Consider the following 23145-nt stretch of genomic DNA (forward strand, 5'->3'; position numbering starts at 1 on the left):
AACTGATAATACCTCATTAAAATGTGTAATAAATTTTGAAAAGCATAATTAATCCAGTAGTTCCTGAACCTTGGCATGAATTAGAATAGTGAAAAGAAGTTAACAGAACACCAATACGCCCAACCCTAGAGTTTCCCATCCAGTAAATCTGTGGTGAAGTCCAAAATGTATATTTCCAACATGGTCCCAGGTTCCAGGTAATAGGCATACTGCTACTTCTGGAACCACACTTTAGGGCAACTGATTCTAAGTTATAATCTTAATTTGTAACCAAAGTAAATATAATACTAAGAAAAAGACTACCTAAATAAGTGTGAAACACTCTTAAGTGGAAAAGATGAGGAAATAATGCAAATATTTTGAAGATACTAGGAAACGATATAGAAAAGTTTATCACAGTAGGTTAATTTGATTGATATGATGTTGAACAAGTTTTTATTTGGTTCTTTTAACTTTTTAAAGTTGAATAGGTTAAATTAAGTAAGCAGGGGGCCAATAACCTGAGTCTGATGACATACTTCATGTGCCTAAGTAACAAACTGCAACCTAACTTGGTACATGAATAAGCCAAAACCAAATTTATGAACATTTTTGTAACAAAATTAGTTTTTAGCCAATTACAAATAGGCAAGCTTCAGCAGATCAGAGGCAGCTAACAGATCAAAGTGAGACAAATGCCTCCTAATATCATGCCCAAATAAAATAGCATTCTCACTGTAGCCAATCAAAAAATTCCTCTGCCTTGTTTCACAGTTGGCCTATGAAAACTCATTGCTGCCTGGCATGGTGGCCCACTCCTGTAATTCTAGCAGCTCCAGAGGCTGCGGCAGGAAGATGGCAAGTTCAAACCAGCTTCAGCAACTTAGTCAGGCCCTAAGCAATTTAGGGATAACCTGTTTCAAAATTTAAAAAAATTAACAAAGGGCTGGGGTGGGGGTGGTGTCAATGGCTAAGCAACTCTGGCTTCAATCCCTGGTTAAAAAAAAAAAAAAACAAAAAAAACCATTGCTCACATTGCTAGACCAAACTTTCTGAACATCTTTTTGTTTTGAGTGCTGCCCAGTTCATGGATTGTTCTTTGCCTAAGGGATAAAGAATGCATTTAATTTGTCTTAAATTTTTCTTTTAACAACTATACTACATTAAAAAGGAAAATTATATTCCATCTATGCATGATATATCAAAGTGCATTCTACTGTCATGTATAACTAATTAGAACAAATTTAAAAAAAAGGAAAGTTCGAAATTATGTCAATTATGACTGGAAAATAAAGACTGATTTTAAAGTGGAAAATATTTTCTTGTTCTCAAAGCAGTACTTTAGCAAATTATTGATGTAATTAGAATCTAAAATGCAACTGCCATTTATATAGGAATTTGACTCCCATCTATTTTCTGTAATTGTATTTACTTATTTATTTTTGCAGGGGCCAGGTACTGGGAATTGAACTCAGGGGCACTTGAACACTGAGCAACATCCCCAGCCCTAGTTTGTATTTTATTTAGAGAAAGAGTCTCACTGAGTTGCTTAGCACCTTGCTTTTGCTGAGGCTGACTTTGAACTTGTGATCCTCCTGCCTCAGCCTCCCAAGCCACTGGGATCACAGGCGTGCACCACCATGCCTGGCTGTGGTTTCTTATATTTCTTTCTATTTTTAAAAAGTAGATTAAGGGCTGGCATTGTGGCTCAGTGGTAGAGCACTTGCCTAGAATGTGTGAGGCACTGAATTTGAGTCTCAGTACTGTATATAAATAAATAAAATAAAGGTCCATCAACAAATAAAAATGTATATATATAAATTTTTTAAAAGCAGATGAAGATTTACCAAGATAATGTTTAATTTATTCTATTATGAAGGAATAAACTCAGATTTATTGAGAGAATATGGTCATTTTTCATTTTAGTCAGAAATTAAGGTAGCTTTCTGAATTAGCACAATTTCCCTGACATGGTAGGAATGCTCTGCTACAAAATATATATCATACACTATTTCTATGTTGGAGTGAAATTTTTTTTCAGATTTTTCTCCCTTAAATCCTTCCTTAAAGATCCTGTCCTCTAGTTTAGAGGTTTGTATTAAGATATTGGTCATAATGTAGAAGTTAATGAAGAATTTTACATAAGCTAGAAGTTGTGTGTTGCATATAGTTGCTACAATTAAAGGAAATTTAATTAATTCATATTCCACCAAAAAGAAATCTCATATTATGTAAATGAATAGCTAGAATATATCCTTTCTGACACTAATTAACCATGACTAATGCTGAACTTAAGTTTCAACTGAGATTAAATCAATTTAATCTGATCAACATGTCAAAGTTTTTTTTAAAGTACATTCAGTCAGATAACATACTAAATGAATTTTAATCAAAAACATTTTTTGCTATCTTACAGCTTGATAAAATAGCATTTGTCTAAAAATGGGCTATGCATTTAATAAGTACATCGGTTTATAATTTCTGTGCCTTCCAATCATTACAAAAATTGCTCAAACCAATTTCAAACAAAGCTGAAACATTAAGATTAAAAGCATAAAATCACAAAACAAAATAGTTCCACATTATTCTAAAGATGGTCTTCATAGATTCTCAGTAACAAAGCAATTGTCTTTCAAGGATATCTATATTTATATCGATGTCATCTATATGTCTATAGAAGGCAAATTTTATCAGGTACTTAACAGTCAGTGGATCTAAAAGGAATTAAACTGTTAAAAATATAGCTGCTTTAATGTGTAAGGTGCTACATTAGTTGCTATGGGATACATAGAAAGAGAGGTCTGACAATTTCTTGAAGTGGCTTACAAAGGAAATGAGACAGAACATCAGTATGCCCAAGTAGAGAGACAACGGTGTAGGGGTGTATTTGAGGGCACAAAGCATATTGATATGAGTAATAGCAAGTAAGGCCTCACAGACATTGTACCACATCACGGTTCAGTTGGTTCTCAAAGAATGCCAGTTCAGAAGGCTAATACTGTGATAAAATAATTCATGCAATGAAGACTGATAATACATCTAAAAGGATATCAACAGAAAGAGGGAAGAATCAACTTCTGATTAGCTAACTACCTTTAATTATTGTTGTGGAATATAAACTTAATTTGATTTAGAGTGTCAAGTTATTTGAGGTGTTGTTTTATAAAAATATATTAAGTTCAAATATAAAATCTAAGCCGCCCACCCGGCTCCCGTCTGCACTGGAGATATCAGCTGCCCTGGGAAGTTTGCTCCGGGTCTGGGTTGCTGGACTTGAGCGCCATTTATCCGGGCATTTCTGCCTCTGCAGTCCTTGGGCCTATTGCTTCTAAAAGAACACACTTCACAAACACACTGGTCTGGCTCTGCTCTCTCAAAATTCACTTTTAGTACCAGTTCCAACTACCATGTCCTGCTGTCACTCAGCATGCGCCCTATTTTAAGGGTACAACCCTTGTTAATGAAGAGTTCAAAGAGCCAAGCCTTGATGACTTTAAAGGGAAATACATTATGCTTTTCTTCTACCCTTTGGATTTCACCTTCGTGTGTCCTACAGAAATCATTGCTTTCAGTGACAAAGCCACTGAGTTTCACGATGTGAACTGTGAAGTTGATTGCAGTCTTGGTGGACTCCTACTTCAACCACCTTGCCTGGATCAGTATGCCAGGGAACCAAAGATATTTCTCGGGACTATGGTGTGCTTTTGGAAGGTGCTGGTCTTGCACTCGGAGGTCCCTTCATAATTGACTCCAGTGGAGTCATCAAGTTTCTGAGTGTCAACTATCTGCCTGTGGGGCAGAGTGTGGAACAGACTTGCTGCCTGGGGAAGGCATTCCAGTTTGTGAAAACCCATGGAGAAGTCCACCCAGCAAACTGGACACCAGATCCCCCTACAATCAAGCCAAGTCCAATGGCTGCCAAAGAGTACTTCGAGAAGGTAAATCGGTAGATCATCACCCGTGCCCCTGCAGTTTCTCATGCCAGAAGAGGACCACAGTTGGAACTTTTCAACATTTCAAAAATGATTATTTATAGAAGGCAAAACCTAATTATGCTTGTAATTATAAATATTAATCTAAAATGTTTTGTTTCTGTAACACTGGCTAAGACTTTCTAACAGTAGTTACAAACATCAGGAGTCATTGGGAACATCTTGATGGCTAGTAAGTTTCCACAGAAGGCCTGACTCCCTGCTTCTTAGATCATGTCTTCAGTGAATAAGGGAAACAGTTTCTTAGCTTTACCTGAACCTGTTTCTGCACCTAAGTAGCACAAACAACACTGAAAGCTTCTGATCAAGGGTCCTGAAAATTTCTTATTGAATTTCTTTGTATTAAACTGCTTTTTTTTTTTTAAGGAAGCAAAGATCATAGTTTTACATTATTAACAGTAGTCCAAGTTAACTCTCAAAATGGATGTATATATGATGGAAAGAAATATGAATTATGTTATTTAAAAAATATGGTGAAAGAGTGACTTCACTGATCACGCATGATCCCTATCCCAAGATTTCTTGTTTACATAGTTATTTTACTCTTTAGCTGAATTAATGTCTACATATGTTCCTAGATTTGTTTGTTTGTTTGGTTGGTTTTGGTAGTGTTGGGGATCAAATCCAGTACCTCACACATGACAACATGACAGGCAGGCACCCTACCACTGAGTCACATCCCCAGTGCTATTCCTAGATATTGATAAAGTGTAATTATAAAGGATGTATTTTGAGTTATTAAACCCAGGGATTGTTTTGAAATTATTGTAATTATTTGCTTTCTTAAAGTGCTCAATGTAAAATATATCAAAAATAAACATTTTAAAGTATTTAAAAAATAACAAATAAAAAATGTAAGTATTATGTGAATTTTGCTATGTTAAAAAGAATAGATTTTTGATCAGAGAACAGGATTCAAATCTTTGCTTTTTCATTACATGTTTGTCTGATATTGGCCAGGCTATGATCTCTTTGGGCTTGATATTCTAGTAGTAAATAAGAGATAACTAACATATTATCTTTAGATTTTATTTCATCAAAATAATCCTTTCATTTAAAGGTGCATAATACAACATAGTTCTATTGAAAGCTAATGTCTGGGAAGTACACTGAATAAATTTTCTTTAGAATACCTACTATGAATGCTTCATCTGCATTAATTGATCATACACTTAAAATTATCTAATTTATATATTCTAGAAATGGCCTCAATTATACAAAATGAGAAGTTATTTTGACTTAGATTTTCTAAATGGTTCTTTTTCCCTAAGACCATCTTGTTTCATTTTAGAATCAGTATGGGTACCACAAATAAAATTTTAGGTAAATTAATTAAAATGATCAGGCCTCAGTTTCCTCAGCCAACAAGAATATTACAAGTGAATATTCTAGAAAATTTTAGAAAATTGCAATATTGCACTTATATTGATAAGCATTGTTTAAATGAACTAGTAAAATGCAGATAATAATGATTGTAATGTCAACATTAGATGGTTCCTGAGAAGATTACATGGCATATTCACTGAAAGTACCTGGTATAGAATATATGCTTAACAAATGTGGCAATTCTGATTATTAAGAATGATCATTATTATGGACTTAGTACATACAGTATATTGAAATCATTTTGAAATCATTTAAATAAATAAATAACTTCATTCACAGGTCTATTTTTAAAAATCCATTGATTTTTAAATATATTTAGGGAGGTTTTGAAAAATGTTTATTTTCAAGTAACATGCCTAAAATTTTCAAGAGCATTCATTGTACAAGAATTTTTCTTCTCTCAGCTGAAACAAAAGGAGAAAAAAAGAAACTTGGAAAAAGAAAAAATGTTCACATTTGTTTAATTATATATTTTGATTTAGAATTATGCATAATATTTGGTGACAGTTCGTTTCCCACATATGTAAAAATTGTAAATCCAAAGTACAATTTTTTGTTGCACACTGTGAACTTTAACAAAATGCTTTCAGGCCTCATAGATTTCATGGCAAGTGGCAGCTCAAGTAAACACTGGAATGCTCACAGAAGATTGAGCACAGTATGATCTTTTCATAACCTTTAATGATTGGGATCTGTGTTTCCTGCTGCTACTTTGTGAAGTTGGTCAAAACAAGTCATCCAGGCTGTAAGTTTGTTCAGTGCACCACTACTGAAAGACAATCCATTTGAGCAGTTATATCATATGTAGTTCAGTTGATCTGGACTCCTCTTCTGTGTTTTATTATACATAGTCCATTGGACCTTCATGTAATTTTGCAATATGATTTTTTTTAAAAGTAAGTATGAATTACATTAAAAAACCTGAAGATTCAGGTAAATTGCATCCATCCAAATTATAGTTTCTGTTCAATGTTAATGAATATTTTCCAGGTGAATAATTTTTTATGTCACATTTCAAGAAGTTAGATGACTTTGAGATCAACTACTAACATGGTAATAGGTTTTTTTTTAAAAATTTGTGTTCTCAGCTGAAGTATAACTGATGTGAAAATTTTCTGTGTGGTGGTAGCATAATAGTAAGAGACCATGATCAAATCCCAAAACTCTTTCCAAACTCAGTTTTTGGTTCTGATTATAAAGGTCACAAAAGTTCTAATTAATTTTATCACTTCCAAATCCCATGTATAAGCCATAATTTTTCTTATTGCTTATCTATGTTCCATTGAGAACAAACACAGGACTGCCCTCACCATCAACATCCTGCATCGAGGTTGTCTGTTAATAATCCATGAATCAACATTCCACATCACTATTAACCAACATTGACAGTGCATGTTAAGCTTAACTCAATTCCTCCTATTCATCCCTACCTCTGTTCCCTACAGCCCTTCAAAAACCACTGATCTTTTTAAATGCCTCCATTGTTTTGTCTTTGCAAAATATGATATAGTTGAAAATATATGGTATATAGTCTTTTCACATTGACTTTTCATTTAATAATATTAATTAAAAATTTCTTCATGTTTAATCATGGTTTCATAGTGTTTTTTTCACTGATGAATATTATCCCATTGTATGTTGCCACAGTTTATTTTTCCATTCATCCATTGACAAGCATCTGAATTTGCATTATAAATAAAACTGATATGAATGTTCATGTGCAGATTTTTGTGTAGATTTACAGTTTTAACTTTTTTTGGGAAAAGTAACAAGGAATAACTACTATTAGATAAGATGGTAAGAGTATGTTTAATTTTCAAAGAAACTGATTACTGTTTTCCAAAATGTCTATGCTGATTTGCAGTCCCACCAGCAATAAATGAGAATTCTTGTTGTTTCACATAATGACCAGTATTTGGTGTCATCAGTATATGGTATTTTCACCACTCAAATAGGTAGTAGTGGTGTCTGGGTGTTTTAATTTGCCATTGTTTGATGGCACAGAATGTTAATCAACTTTCTGTATAATTATTTGACATCCTTATATCTTCTTACACAAGGTTTGCATTCAGGACTTTTGCACATTATTGAATTAATGTTTTTGTTGATATAGCATTTATACCTATTTATGATATTTTAATTTATAGATATATAGGATGATAATTAACTCAGTGTATTAGCATATTCATCACATTGAACCTTTATCATTTCTTTATAGAGAGTACATTTAAAATCGATTCCATTTTGAATCACATGGTGAATCATTGTTAATTATATTCACCATGCTCTGTCACAGAACACCACAACTTATTTCTTCCATTTGCTGTAACATTTTGCCCACTGACCAAACTCTCCACCTCCTTTCTCTTCTACTTCCTCTAGTTTCAGGTAGCCATTTCTAAAAAAACTTTTTTTCTCATTGTAGAGTTTTTAAAACATTGGGTATTTGGGGTCCTCTATCAAATAGGCTTTTCACTAACGTGTGGCTTGTCTTATCAATCTTCTGACAGCGTCTTTTGCAGAGGAACTGTTTTAAATTTTAATGACATCCAACTTACCAATTTTTCCTATAATGTGTTGTGCCTTTTTTGTAACATGTAGTCATTATACTCAAGGTCATCCAAATGTTCCCCTAGGTTATCTTTTAAGAGTTTTGTGGTTTTTTATTTTAAATTTAGTCCTATTTATACTCTTTAAATTAAATCTATGTAGATTTTGAATTTAATCCATTTGAGTTAATTTTTGTGAAAGATATGAGATCTGTGTCTTGATCCACTTTCTCTTTCTTTTTTTATTTTCCTACATGTGGATGTTCAGTGTTCCAATACCATCTTTAGAAAACAGTATCTTTTCTCACAGTATCGTTATTCAACTTTATGCATCTGTTTTAGGGTTCTATACTATGTTAAAATAGTTTTCTTTTGTCTATTCTTTTTCAGGTACACAGTGCCTTGATTACTGTAGCTTTATAGTCAGGGTCAACAATCATTTCTCTCTCCACTTTTGAATTTTTCTTTCATATTGTGTTGGTTATTTGGGGTTTTTCTTCCTCTACATATAAGCTTTTAAAAATTTGTCTATTATATTTTATTGGTGCTGGGGATTAAACCCAGGGTCCTGGGCATGCTAAGCACACACTCTACCACTGACTATAACTCCAAGCTGTATAATCATTAGAGTCAGGTTGTCAGTATCTATAAAATGACTTGTTAGAATTTTTATTGGGAAATATTTGCTTTGATAAAATTTTATGTCAAATGTTGATAGTTGGGAATGACTGTAAATTGCCAGCATACTTACTGGAAAAATACTCAATAAAATTTTAAAATATTTCTACTGAAGAAGTAAGAAGGACCGTGTGTATGTGTGCATAATTTAAAATTGGAAATTATTGCTTAGAGAAAATCTTATGAAAATTCCAATACATAAATTGAAATCAAAGAGTCACCATGTGGATTACAGCAAGGTTAAAAATCTCAGATAGATCTCTCTTCATCCTGATGGCTCGGTAAGGGAAAAGTGAAAGAACCACAGAGTGCTAACTAACTGATGTCTCATTTTTATTGGGAAGGTCCTTTAAGTATCTTGAGTTGTCCTGACCTTGAGTCTTACCAGTTATTAGTGATCTATGTGTAACAAAAGGCACTGTTTGCAGCATTTGCCAATTTCTGTGGTGTAAAATATTTCCACAATATCCAATTTGAAGCCACAATCAATACATCACTGAGTCTCAAATTTAAAAAGAGGTACCCAATTGACTCTCATAAATCAATACAAGTCAGCTCTATGAGCCTCAATGATTAACAAATCTCAGTCCCTTAATGCTTTATAGTTGAATTAAAGCACTGATTACTTTATTACTTTCTGCAGCAAACCTCAAGCATCTACTGTTTGTCAAAAAAGAGGATTTAATTTCCTAAGAACAACTTATTGTCATAGCTGAGGAAGTATTCTTTCATATTCTTCCATAGATGAATTTTAAGACTTTAATTTTAGTCATTTTGAGACTTTCTTTTTCTCTTTTGAGGGTTTAGGCTAATGCGAGGTAGGGTTGTTGGATACAGCAAGGCATAGAAGGTAAACAGAATGTCCTCAGGTTTGGAACACAAACTTATTGGTGATATAATTCTGTTCATATTTACACAGTCACAAAGTTCCTTGTATATGAAAAAAAAACTTGGATGCAAAGCACTCTCTCTACTCTCATAAACTCTTTTCTTCCCCTAACTCCACCCCACCTCTCCAACAGCTGTGGTTTAAATCCATCTCAAATCTAATTTCTCCAGAAACTTGTTTATCCCCTGAATCCTTTCAATCCCCCTAGCTTAGGTGATAAGGATAGTTGCAGGCTTTCTTTCTTTTTGATTTCCATGCTCTACACTTCTTCCCTGGAGAAAAAGATGTAGAGTCAGACACTGTTTGAATTGGACAAAGGCTAATGGGGAAAATAATAGATAGAATATTACCTCAAAAGCCTTCTGTTGCTATTATAAAAAAAGGACATACAGTCTCACAGGGCTCCCAGAAGGCACTCTAGAGAACAAAGGCTGGCAGTGGATAGGAGTTAGCTATGTAGAAGAGATGTGCATAAAGGAATATTTTAAAGCAAAGATGCTAATATATGGGCAGGTTGATTAGATGTTGCCAAGTGTGCATATTGGGGCTGAGATTGTTAGATGTTAGAGAATTAGGATGATAGTAGACATTCTTGTACTGTATGTTAAGGCTCTGTCTCAGAGGCAGTGAGAGCTGATATTTAGTAGTTTTAAGAAAGAGTCTCTGGATAGAAAAGAAGCTATGAATTAGGAGTCTACTGCTCTGATTTAGTTGAAAATGGTGTGTGTCAGCAAGGGCAGCTATAGGAAACCAACTTATGATGCAATGTAGTATTAGTTAAAGAAACAAGATAAAGAGGGTAAATTTGCATAGAAAGAAGTTAGTGGTTATAAATAAAATAATTTTGAGAATGACTTTGTAAGCAGTTAAGGGAATTCTTTTTTGTAAACACATTAATTGTACATATTGATGCATTTCACTATGTCATTCTATAAATGCATATTGTGCATTGATCTTGTCCAACCTCCCTTCCACCCTTTCACTTTCCCATTAGCCCCCTACCTCCTTCCCAGTCTCTGATAGACAAGAGAATATAAAAGTCATCATGAAAATCTTATTTTCACATCTTCATATGCATAAACTGATGATCAACAATTCTGTTTTTGAAATACAGAGAAAGAGTGACATGTGTGAACCTTCAAAATTAGGTATGCTTTTAAAATATCATGTTATATGCTTTTTGTTCAATAGGAGATTAGCTTTTCAGTTCCTACTGTGAAAGACAGGTCATTTCTTAAGAGCAATGACATTTTAAAATAGTCATTTTTAGTGCAAGAATGATAAATAATTGACTCTAGATTAAAATGATATAACCAAAGGGATAGTCTAAATATCTTTAATTGTGTGAACCTACAAAGTAGTGTTATTTTTCAGTAATAAGCATTTCAGTAACTAAGCATCTCAAGAGTGAAGAATATTACATAACTATACAGAATAATGGTTTTATTATAATTGGTGTGGTAAAAAAATTGGATCAAAAGCAGAACAACTCAAAGAAAGTACTGCAGAGTACAAAGAATTTGGTACAAGTTGGATAAATACAAAATGTTTGCCAAATTCTCTTCTGGCAAATCAATTTAATGATTTTAATGCCATCTGCACAAGAATTAAGTCAAATGTATAATTTTTAGCTCAAATGACAATCTATTGTGATGGTTTCTCAAATGCATGAAACTAAATATATGTGTATATAAAACTTTATTTATATTTTAATGTGGTACTGAAGATCAAACCCAGTGCCCCACATGTGCTAGGCAAGCACTCTACCCCTGAGCCACAACCCCAGCCCCTCCAAAATATATTATTTGTCTGAATTGTGGAGATTATTTTTAAGCCTAAAAAAGCCAAGATCTCTACATTTTAAAAAATATTTTTTATCATCTTTTAATTGATAACTTTGAAACTTATCTGACTTTCTCATATGTCTAAAAATTAAACTGTACATAGCAAAAATATAGTTTATACTCCTTAAAACTAATTATCCTAATAATAAAGATGATTATAAAAGAATTTTTAAATGTGTTTCTTTTTGAATACTACAGTTAGATCATAGCCTGCTAGGTCTAATTTCTAGGTCATTTCAGTCTTAAAAATTTATCTCTATTCTGTAATCCTGTAACTTTTATTTTTTCCCATACTACTGTGTTTATTAGTTTGAATTTTTGGATAAGCCAATTTGATATCTCATATTGTTCCATAACTGTGACTTCTGTGTATTTGGAATCTTCGTTCATCTACAAAGCAAAAGAAATACTTTTAAGTTCACCATGTATCAAATAACTGATAAATTCTCTGTAAGTCATAAAATAAAATGAAACAAAATATATCAAGAAATCATCTTTTTATAAATATGTTTAAATTTGCATATGTTAATCTACTCTATAATTTTATATATTGCCTAATGGTCTTAGATAATGATATATTTATTTTATTATCTACTTCTCATTGCTGGCAGACATGCTTGGCAGTTTAGGTGTACAATTAGAAGAAAGTATTATATGGTCTAGTACCTACATATATCTGCATTGCTTTTCATTCCAGGCATGTCTCTGATTATGCCTTTCATACGAAGAGACACAGGATCTGACTGAACTGCCTTTGTATGATGGTTCTAACTTGATAGCTATCCTTGTTTCTTTCTTCTGCCCATATTCTTCTTGGAGCACATAGAGGTTTGTTAGCAAAGTCTCTAGAGAAAGTAATCACCTTGAACTCTGAAAAGAATGCTAAGATGCACATTATTTGCTTAGACCCTGAAGAATATTATATTTTAGTAATATGAAATAATTAAAACAAATATTTCATGAGTTAAAAAATTGTCACATGAGAAATACAAAAATGATATGAAATCATTGAAGGAGGGAGACATTTATTTTGAGAGAAAGTAATAAAACCTCTTAATAGAAGTCAGGTTTGATGGGGGATATTAAAGAACATGGTTAGGATTTTGACAGGTAAAAATTGAGTAGAAAAAAGAATAGGAAAAGACAGAGGGACAATACTCTTTTGTCCCTAAAACTCAACTCTTTAATCTTATTTATATTACCTATATACCAGTAGTTTCAGGGTGATAATTACCTAAATTGATAAACTTATCCTTACAACTCTCCCATAAAGGAAAGATAGATCTCTTCTTAGTTTATTTTTGTTATTACTGACCATGTATATTTCAATTGCATCTGCAGCATAAAATAGTTTTTTTTTCTATGTAGTTGGCTCTTTAAGTAGAAGATCTGAAGTAGAAAAGAAAAAGATCTCCAAACTAAGTCTCCCTTCTAATAATAATTACCACATATATACACTGACTAAAGCATTTATCTAAGCATTTTACATCATTTGATCTGTATGGCAATTCTACAAGTGCTATTCATTTTTGATTATTCCATTTGACCTCTAGGGCTATATAGCCTGAGGCATCTCCTAATCACTAGACTGAGGTAACTAAAAGTTAGGCATCTTGGTAAGACTGTTCATTGAACTGTTCCAGAGAAGGTAAAGAATTTTTCCAAGCTGTTGGGTGTTGATTTTTTTTTTTTTTTTTTTGCTCTCCTTTGCATTTGTGTTCATTGCTTCTGATTCATTAGTTTTTGCCCTTTATCAATTAACCCATTTTCAGCTTTAAACAAATCAGGCCCCAATAAAGGGGATTTTCTTCTCAGGCCTCTCAATGGTCTTAATAGTAATCAAATAGGATGAATGTACACATGCTTCATAAACAATTGTATGAAAAACAGGCTTTAGGCACTTTCACTTATTTTTTATTACAAACAAAATAAAAAATAAAACAATAGGAATTAACTTTACTCAACATAAAACTTCCTCCAAAGAAATACAGATTAGCTTCTTAGAAAAATTGAGAAAGTGATGAAGGTTCTTATACATATATTTATATGCACACATAATATACATACTATAAGTATGTGTATGATTATATACACTACCATACCAATGTTTTTCTCTTCACTGAACTTGTGGTTTACAATTATATACAGAAGACATGAATACCACTTCGTTCATTTGTTAAGCACTTCAAAACCACTATAATAGTAAGATTCTAAAAATGATGTATAAAAGAATAAAGAGAACTGAAGGAGAGATAAGAACAAACTATTGAAAGTTTGAGAGCATATGGATAGTGAGAATAGACTTTGTGGTTCTGAGAAAGCTGAATTCCACGGTTGTGATAAGTCAAGCTGGAGACTTCATTAACTGCATACATTCTCCAGAAAGGTATATTAATTATCAAGTATCTCAGAACATGAGAGCAATAGTTTTTAATAAAATACAGAGACCTCCTCTGGTAAGTCACTAAATTTCCAGGTTCCCACCCCTACATAACCCAAGTAGAAGACTGGAGGTTTATGGACTCTGGACACAGACCACACTAAATGAGAACACTGTATGCTAAAGGCAGATAAGAGCAGCTCTCTAACCAGTGAGAGTTGTACCCAGTACATAGTACCCAGCACCCACCGCCGCCATGTGGAATGTCAACAGCCTTCAAGCACCTGCTTCAAAGAGTTTTCTCTGAGAAATTGTTAACATAGTGTTGGGAATTATCTAAAAAGGATACTATAATGTCATCTTCAGGGAAGCTCACAAGATGAAAACTATCCATTGTTCAGAGATTACAAGTCATATTTTTGTTCTCTCTTAATCAGGAGCAGAAAGCTAACATAAATTGGTCATCTGAGCAAACTCTCTAACAGGAAGATAAGACCAAAGTAAATAAAGATATATTAACAATGCAAAATGTAACTAAGAACGGAGAAAAAATATTGTAAAACCCCCCAAACCTGTAATTTGTATCCTGACAGATATGAGATAATAGCTAATCTCTGAAATTTAAAAAAAAACAAACAAACAAACTAAAAAGGCTTTATTGAAACTAGAGAGTGCTACTGGAATTAAAAAAATAAGATAGTTAAATAAAAACAAAAATAAAAGCCTAGATAATAAGGAAAATCCTATAGAAAATTAATAGAAAAAACAATAACAAATAAAGAGAAAATGCAGAACAACACAGATATCACTTACAGAATTCCTAAGTCCAAATAATAGAAGGTCCAGATGGAGAAGGAAGAAAAACAGATGGTATGAAATAATTAATAAAATTATTAAAATATTTCCCAGAACTGAAGGACATGAATTGCCAAATTTAGAGAGATCAACCAGCACTCGGCAAAACGAATTATAATAGACTCATACCATGACACATTGTGAAATTTAAAAATATTGAAGGCAAAGAGAATTTTTTCCAACCTTCCAGAAAGAAAAATACAATGTTCAGTCACATAAAATAGATTAGGAATTAGAATTGCTTCTGACTTCTCAGCAGCAACAGGGAGAGCAAGAAGGCCATAAATCAGAACAGATTCTAAAGGGAAAGTACCTTGCTGTGAAGTTCCTGATGCTGTGACGTTCCTAACCCAAGCCCTGCTGCTGTGTGAGGTAGAGCACTTATTTCTACCATACAGATATTTATGTTTTTGCTTGCTCCTGAGAACTGGAAGGAGGCGATAATAAACTCATAAACAAAGAATTCAGACTTCTCTTTTACATATACCTTTGGTACTTTTAGTGCCTGGTTTACAGTGCACCCTTCAGGATCCCTATCTATTGTGAAATTCCTGGACATGAAAATATTTTAATATGGAATTCCTCTGATATCATCTCACCTCCCTTAAAATATGTTGTCTTTTTCTACTTTTTAGTCATCAGAAAGGGCTCAACTTACCTATCTTCTCATGCAATAGAAATCTTTTCTTTTTACTCTGCATTTCATTATTTTAATACAAAAGTAGATCCTCTTTCACCACCACCACCCATCAAAGTCATTGCATGTTGGCAGAACAGTATCTTTTCTGCATAACACTTGAGGAAAATTGTGATTATATAGCTACTTGTTTGAATATTTGTTTAATATTTATGCCTCAAAGATCTGAGTTCCATGAGAACAGAGGTGTTGTCTTTTTGTAAAGATAACTGTCCTTGTGGTCTAGTACCATCCCTATTCAAATCCTGATAATTGAATAAGTAAATGTATGATACACTAGTTGGTATTTTATACAAGAATTTTTAAGATGTATCATCGAATTGTACTATAACAAAATATTTTTAAATGTGTTACGTATTTATAGATATATGTAATATACATACTATTTTAATGCCCTGGTAGTAAACCATCTGAATAATTTATAGAGTAATATTGCTGCCAGTCTATATATATAATATATATGGAGAAATACTATATATGGAGAAATATTCAGCAAAAAATGATTATTTTAAAGCCCATAAGTTGGATTGGGCTGCCTCTGATGATTTGGGCATGGAAGTAGTCTGTATGACCCAGTTTCTCCAAAGTTTGGAATTGAAATAGCTGGAGAATAGCTACTGAGTGAGGTTCATGATTAAGGGAATGTACTGAGGTTCAATATTGAACAGTAAGAGACTTAGAGAGACCTAGAGAGTCTCATTACCAAGATGGAGAGTAAGAAAAAAATTATATAGGTCTGAACCTATACCCTTGGCTGGTACCAGGGCAAGTCAGTGGGGAAGTGTCACACTGAGGGAGAAAAAGAGAGATATCTTACAAAATTATTACAGAAACAGTGGAAGAGGGAAAATCCAGTCTAAATTTAGCTGAATCTGGAAATGCATACTGTGCAGCTGTGTGAGAGGGAATCAGATTTTCTCAAATTATAAGCAGAGCAACAGGGAGTCATCTTATGGGGGCTCCCTAAACCTTATTCCCTAAGTTTGAACAATAGGGAAACATAATTCCTTGAATCTCATCTTCATTTTGACTTGGATGTTGCAGCAAAGTGTACCACAGAGGAATGCTCTGGTAGTAAACATCTGAATAATTTATAGAGTAATATTGCTGCCAGTCTAAAGTAAGCAAAACCCTTGACCTGCAGAAGGAATAGAACAGGACCTTCCTCATTGACAAGGTGTATGGTACTTCCCCTTTGCCCTAAAGATTCCTGGGTGCATGCAAAGATCCCTGTCCACATCTGACAGAGTTTGGTCATCTGGGAAGGAGATGTCCCAACACCAAGATCTCTGCAATATGAGGAAACTTGCAGGTTCTAAACCAGACATGAAATTTTCATATACAAATAAAGAGAGATTGAACAATGTACTTTTGAATATGGGCCAATAATTGAATAAATTAAGGAGGAAATAAAAAATCAACTAGAATGAAATGAATATCAAAACACTGGGATGCTGTGAAGGCAGGGATAAGAAGAAAGTTTTAAATAATAGATATGACAATCTAGAGGTGTATGTTAAAGTATTGGAAAAACAAGAACAAAGCATCCTAACTAGTAGAAAGCAACAAAATGATAAACATTGGACTTGAAAAATGAAAGAGAAATTAAAAGAATAGGAAAGATCAATGAAACATAGTTTCAATCATCAATCTGGATAAAATCCTAGACAAGTTAACCAAAAGAAAGACAGAGAAGATCCAAATTAATAAATTAGAGATTAAAATAAGAAGAGACACAACTGAAATTCAGAGGATTGTTAAGGACTATTTTGAAAATTTATATTCCAAGAAATTAGAAAATGTGAAGAAATGCCCAAATTTATAGACATATATAACATATAACCTACCAAAACTGAATTAAGAGGAGATATAAAACCTAAAAGGAACAACAGTGAAACATCGTAGTAGTAATTAAACACCTCACAACAAAGACGTTAGATCCTAGTGATTTACAGCTGAACTGTCCCAGAGTTTTAATACTTCTCAAATTATTCTTTAAAATTGAAAGGAAGGGAATGCTTCCGAACACATGGAATGGGACCTGGTCCCTGTGAAACCAAAACTGGATAATGATACTTAAAGTAAAGAAAATTACAAGGCATTATTCTCAATGAACATATAGGCAAAAATCCTTAACAAAATACTAGAAAATAAAGTTTAACTACACGTTTAAAAGATTATAATGCATGATAATTGGTTTTAGCCCTAGAATTCAAGGATGGTTCTAATAACCAAATCAATAAATGTAATTGTCTTCATAAATAGAAACAAAGATAAAAAGTCACATCAGAATCTCTAAAGATGCAGAATAAGTCTTTCACAAAATGTCATGGTTTAGATATTAGATCTCCCCCTCAAAAGCTCATGTGTTAGGTAAGGCAGGAATATACAAAAGTGAAATGATTAGGAGACCTGTAACCTCATAAGTGCTTTAATTCATTTAATGGATTAATTGTTTGAATGGATAACTGTGTGGTTACTGTAGGCAAGTGGAGCATGGTTGGAGGAAGTAGATCATTGGGAACATGCCCTTGGGATTATATACTGTGGGAATTATAAGTTATCCCTTAGTGCTTACCCCACACTTTCTCTCTCTCTCTCTCTGTCTCTCTCTCTCTCTGTCTCTCTCTCTCTCTCTCTTTCTCTCTCTCCTTCCTAGCTATCATGAACTGAGGAATTTTTTCCTGCTATGACCTTCCACCATAGTGTTCTGCCTCACCTCATATCCAGAGCAATGGAACCTGCTGATAATGGATTGAACCTCTGATATTGTGAGCTTTTCCTCCTTTAAATTTTTATTCTCAGATATTTTGGTCACAGCAAAGAAAAACTGGCAAAAAAAAAAAAAAAAAAATTCAGCCTCCTTAATATGAAAACCCTGAAGAACTATGAAAAGAAAGAACTTACCACAACATCACAAGGAATGTATATGAGCCAAACCAAATCCAACATCATACTGCATGAGAAATAACTGAAAACATTTTCACTAAAATAAGGAAAAATGCAAAGATGTACACGTACACCATTCCCTTTTTACATAGTACCTGAAATTTAGCCAGAGCAATTAGGCAAGAGAAAAATATAATGACAAAAATAGGAAAAGGAGAAATCAAGTTGTCACCATCTGCAGATGATGTTATCCTACATGTAGGGAAAAAAAAAATATTTCTAAAAGTTCCAACAGAAAGATCTGATAATTAAGCAAAATAACATGATGCAAAATCCATATATAAAAATCAGTAACTCTCCTATACATCAATAATGAATATGCTGAGAAAGAAATCAGGAAAATAAATATATTCAAAATAGTTTAAAAAATGAAATAAAGAAAATGGAAACACTTCCCATGTTGATGGGTAAAAACAGTTGATAGTATTAAAATGATCATATTACCAAAAACCATCTACAGAATCAATGCACTCCTAATCAAAATACCAATGATATTATCCATACAACTGGAAAAATAAACTAAAAATTTGTATTGTGGAACCAAAGGCCCCAAATATCCAAAAAAATCTTGAACAAAGGCAGCAAAGCTAGAGTCATCACAGAACCAAATTTGATGTTATGCTACAAAACCATAATAACTAAAAGAGCATGGTACTGGCCTAAGAACAAAAAAATGGACCAATAGAACAGAATAGAAGACACAAACAAACTCACACAACTATAGTCATCCTATTCTTGACATAGTTGCTAAAAACAAACATTGGAGAAAAGACAGCTTCTTTAACAAACTGTATTGGGAAAACTGGATAACCATATGAAAATCAAGAGACAGAGAGAAAATCTTGGTTAACTACTCCTCCATAAGAAGATTAGTATACAGCATATATAAAGAACTCAAAAACCTGAACATAAGAAAAAATAGCTCAATCAATGAATGAGAAAATGAAATGAACTTTTGCAAAGAATTAAAAATGCCAATAACTATATGAAAAAAGGTTTTGATCTTTAGCCATCAATAAAATGCAAACAAAAAATACATAGAAATTCCACCTCCCTACTTTAAAAATGGCAAGCATCAAGAATACCCAAGACAATAAATGCTGGTGAATATGCAGGGAGAAAGGAACTTTTATGAACTCCTAATGGAAATGTAAATTAGTACAGTTACTATGTAAGTAAGTATGGAGCTTCTTCAAAAACTTAAAAATAGATCTAACATATAATCAAGGTATACTACTCCTTGGTATTTATCCAAAAGAATTAAAATCAACTTACTTTAGAGATATGCACATACATATATACCCATGTTGACTGAAGTAAATTTGGTGTAGATAAATTATGGAATCAGCTGAGGTGTGCATTAACAAATGATTGGAGAAAGAAGACATTTTATATGTATTTTAAATACATTTATGTATAATGTATATATATGATGTGGGTATGCTATGTATATATATGTATATGATGGTGTTTATTTAATCTCTTTAGTGAAATAAAATCATGCAATTTGCAGGAAAATACGTGGAACTGTGGACCATAATTTTGAAAAAAAAAGTTAGTCTGAGAAAGAAAAGTATTGTATATTTTTTTTCTCATATAAAGAAGCTAGAAGGACAAACTAACAAATGAAAATGAGACTCCATTAGAAGGGAGACCAATAGGGCAAAGGGAGGACATGAAGTAAAGTGAAGAATGCAGGTAGGGGAGTACTACGGTGTGAAGTACATAAAATTATGGTTTTATATTGACACAAATAGGCCACAATGAAACTCATCCTCATGTATAAACTGTACTAATAAAAAAAATTGCCTCTGAAAAAAATAAAATCCCACAAGTTGAACATAAAATTTTTCCTATGAGAATTTTACATAAGAAAATGTATGATGAGAAATGCTAATCATAATATAATAGCACTGGGAGGTTGGAATAAAAAATGTTCCATACTGAAAATGTATAAATTTCTTAAATAAAATATAGTTTAAAAATATTACATAACAAAAGAAATGTTGTAATGTATATAGAAAATCAAATTTATTTTCCTGATTTCCATTTTGTCTGAGAACATTGGTTATAAGACCTTTTAGTAATTTATATATCATTCTTATGAGTAAGTTTTATCTTTATTTTAAACTCATCTCTACAGGGAATAGTTTATCCTTAAACCTTAGAATTATTTTTAATTGGTGATAAAAATTATAGATTACATTTTCCAGTGGTTAATTTTAATTAACTAAATAATTAAATATTTATACTTGCTTCTTCACTTCTCAACTAAGGGAGAAATTGGCAACATAAAGCATATTTAGATGATGTTTACAGAGAAAGAGAATGGCAATGAGCATAATATTTAAATCCCAGGTTTTAATTGATACCATTAGTTATATCATCTAAGAATTTCAAAAGGAATTAAGGGTATAATTCCACTATTATATTAAGTACTATGATTTTCTATATTGCAATAGAAAAATTGTGGACTCATTCAATAATTAGGAGAATGCATTTAAAATAAATTTAACTCATGGCATTAGAAAAAATACAAACAATATATTTTTATGTATTAAAGTGAAACAGGAAGCAGAAATCATAATAAATTCTTAAAGTGAATATAAACATTGATTACTTTTTCATTTTTTTGCTTTGAGAGATAGAACTCAGAGCTTTGTGCATACTAAACATGCACTCTACCCCTGATATACATCTCCAGCACCTGTTAAGTGTATTTTCATTGCTATAATAGCATAATAACTTTAAATCATATTGTAAATATTTGTGACTATGAGATTCTTTCTTTGTCATATAGGTACAGTACTTTTAAAGGACATTTCTTTCTTATTTCAATCTCAAGATTCAATCTGTTTTAGGGTTAGGCAGGCAGTGATTTCCGTAGGCTTTCTTCTTGATAACCAGTAGTTGATTCTTACCTAGTTTTCATCTGGGCTCATCAAGCTGATGAATAAGCTTCTTAACTCGGGCAAAAAAATGAACACATGAGAAGCAATCCAAGATGGCGACTAGAGGGTGACTGCATCTCCAGTCGCTCCAGAACCCAAAAGTCAAGAAGGGGAGGCATTGAGAGACTCGGACTAAAATAGAGCCACGGGTGAGTCTTGCCCACCGGGTAAAGCTTGGCCTGGGTGGCAGGCCCGGATAGAGGTGGCTTATCGGAGCCGGGCAGGGCAGCTAGAGTCTTCCACAGGCAGCCCTGCGCACTCCGGCGGTAGGCGGTAGGCCCCTCCCACACGGCCAGCTTCTCCAGCTTCTCGGAGCAGGCCCCCCATGAGATCCTTTCTGATCAGAACAAGCTCCAAGTCCCGGAACCAGCACAGCGTGCTCCAGCTGGCAAGCGGCTTCAGGGACCAGGACAGGGCAGCCAGGGACTTCCCCAACCAGCCCGGCCCCCTGCAGTGGGAGGCGCCTTTCAAGGCTAGTTTCTCGGAGCAGACCGCCTAGTGAGAGACTTTCTACACAGAGCCAGCCACAAGTCCCCGAGCCAATGGAGAACATCGATCCACAAGCAGCCCCTGGGATCAGGGCAGGGCAACCAGAGACTTCTCCAGGCGGCCCTGCCCCCTCCAGCCGCAGGCTCTTTCCACAGGGCGATCCAAGATGGTGGAATAGAGGGTGACTGCATCTCCAGTCGCTCCAGTACCCAGGACTAAATTGAGAGACTTGGACTAAAATAGAGTCACGGGGTGAGTCTCCCCCACTGGGTGAAGCTGGGACTGGGCGGCAGGCACAGATAGGGGCGACTTATCAGAGCAGGGCAGGGCAGCTAGAGTCTTCCCCAGGTAGCCTTGCACACCCAGTGGTGGGCTCCTCCCACACGGCCAGCTGCGTGGTGCAGGCCCCCAGTGAGAGCCTTTCCGCACAGAGCCAGATCCAAGCCCTGGAACCAGTAGGGGGCTAGGGGCAGCTTTCTTCGGAAGCACTGCATTATCAAGTTCCTTCAAGACTTCAGGCTACTGAACGCTGGGAGGTGATACACTGGAAATCTAGGGGGACACTATAAGCCAATAGAGGAAATCTGCAATATCTCAGAGTCCCACTGACAGCTGACCAATATGAGAAAACAAGAAAAGAAAATGTCCCAAACAAACCTAGATACTATATCAATAAAACCCAATGAGAGCACAGCAGAAGAAATGTCAGAAAGGGAGTTCAGAATGTACATAATTAACACAATCAGGGAAGCAAATGAGGAGATGAAAGAACAAATGCAGGCATTGAAGGAAGAGATGAAAGAGCAAATGCAGGCATTAAATGATGGCACCAATCAACAGTTAAAAGACCAAATACGAGAAGCAAGAGATCATTTCAATAAAGAGTTAGAGATACTGAAAAAAAACAAACAGAAATCCTTCAAATGAAGGAAACAATAAGCCAAGTTAAAAACTCCATAGAAAGCATAACCAATAGGATAGAACACCTGGAAGACAGAACCTCAGACATTGAAGACAAAATATTTAATTTTAAAAATAAAGTTGGCCAAACAGAGAAGATGGTAAGAAATCATGAACAGAATCTACAAGAATTATGGGATATCATGAAAAGGCCAAATTTAAGAATTATTGGGATTGAGGAAGGCTTAGAGAAACAAACCAAAGGAATGAACAATCTATTCAATGAAATAATATCAGAAGATTTTCCAAATCTGAAGAATGAAATGGAAAACCAAGTACAAGAGGCTTATAGGACTCCAAATATACAAAATTACAACATACCCACACCAAGGCACATTATTATGAAAATACCTAACATACGAAATAAAGACAGAATTTTAAAGGCTGCAAGAGAAAAGAATCAAATTACATTCAGAGGGAAACCAATAAGAATATCAGCAGATTTTTCAATCCAGACCCTAAAAGCTAGAAGGACCTGGAACAACATTTTCCAAGCCCTGAAAGAAAACGAATGCCAACCAAGAATCTTATACCCAGAAAAACTTAC

General features: G+C 33.9%; 1 protein-coding gene and 1 pseudogene across 2 annotated transcripts in view; one reads left to right on the plus strand and one right to left on the minus strand.

The window, feature by feature from the left end:
* Fstl5 (follistatin like 5) overlaps positions 1 to 23145 on the minus strand; it is a 776424-nt gene that overhangs the window by 516232 nt on the left and 237047 nt on the right. The window lies entirely within an intron of this gene.
* On the plus strand, positions 181 to 3929 carry LOC124994781 (thioredoxin-dependent peroxide reductase, mitochondrial-like; annotated as a pseudogene).

Source organism: Sciurus carolinensis, chromosome 10, assembly GCF_902686445.1.
Source record: "Sciurus carolinensis chromosome 10, mSciCar1.2, whole genome shotgun sequence".
NCBI classification, from domain to species: domain Eukaryota; kingdom Metazoa; phylum Chordata; class Mammalia; order Rodentia; family Sciuridae; genus Sciurus; species Sciurus carolinensis.